The sequence below is a fragment of the Mustela nivalis genome (genome assembly GCF_964662115.1).
Source record: "Mustela nivalis genome assembly, contig: HAP1_SCAFFOLD_817, whole genome shotgun sequence".
Classification (NCBI taxonomy): domain Eukaryota; kingdom Metazoa; phylum Chordata; class Mammalia; order Carnivora; family Mustelidae; genus Mustela; species Mustela nivalis.
In genome coordinates, this window is record NW_028135847.1 from 253,421 (window position 1) to 254,548 (window position 1,128).

Consider the following 1,128-nt stretch of genomic DNA (forward strand, 5'->3'; position numbering starts at 1 on the left):
CTACAGCCTTTTGTTTTTCTCTCCACCTTAAGCCTTCTGGGTGACCAACAACTATCTAAAACTCATGTTGCTGCCATATGCTGTTGTTCTGCTTCATCTTCCCAGTAAAGTTCAGTATTTTTCCCTAAAGTTTGGTTTATCAGTATCTCCAGCGTCTATCTCCAGCTAGGGTCATGATCCCAGGTCCTGGGATCAAGTCCCACTCTGGACTTCCTGCTCTGAGAGAAGCCTGCTTCTGTCTCTGCCTCCCATCTCTTATGAATAAATAAAGAAAATCTTTAAAAAAAAATTAAAAAAAACATTTCTATCTTCCCACTTTTAAAGATTAATTCTAGGGGCGCCTGGGTGGCTCAGTGGGTTAAGCCGCTGCCTTTGGCTCAGGTCATGATCTCAGGGTCCTGGGATCGAGTCCCGCATCGGGCTCTCTGCTCAGCAGGGGGCCTGCTTTCCTCTCTCTCTCACTGCCTGCCTCTCTGTCTACTTGTAATTTCTCTCTGTCAAATAAATAATTAAAATCTTTAAAAAAAAATAAATAAAGATTAATTCTAGGAATTATTGCTATAAATCCAGTGTCCTATCTCTTTCTTAAAAAGTCTTCTCCAGGGCACCTGGGTGTCTCAGTTGATTAAATGTCTGACTCAAAATTTTGGCTCAAGTCATGATCTCAGGATCATGGGATTGAGCCCTTAGTGAGGCCTCTGTGCTCAATGGGGAGTCTGCTTCTCTCCTTTTCCCTTTGCCCCACCCCCCCTACTCACATGTGCACACACGTGTTGTCTCTCTCTCTCTCAATAAATAAATAAACAAATCTTTAAAAAGTCTTCTCCAAAGGGAGTTTGAGAAATAGTCCAGTAAGGGGCTGGAAGAAAATATTATAAGTTTTATTCATATTTCATGTCATCCATTTAACTGTTTAGCTTTTGCATGCCTTTTATAATAATTTAGTAGAGTAGTAGAGTTTATAATTTATCAAAAATTTGCTTAAATTTGTGCTATGTCCGCAAATATTTTTTGTATGTATGTATGTATGTATGTATGTATGTATGTATGTATTTATTTTTGTGAAAGAGAGGTGCACAGTAATAAAAGGAGATCACTGCTCCAGGGACCCAGATATTTCCCCAAGTC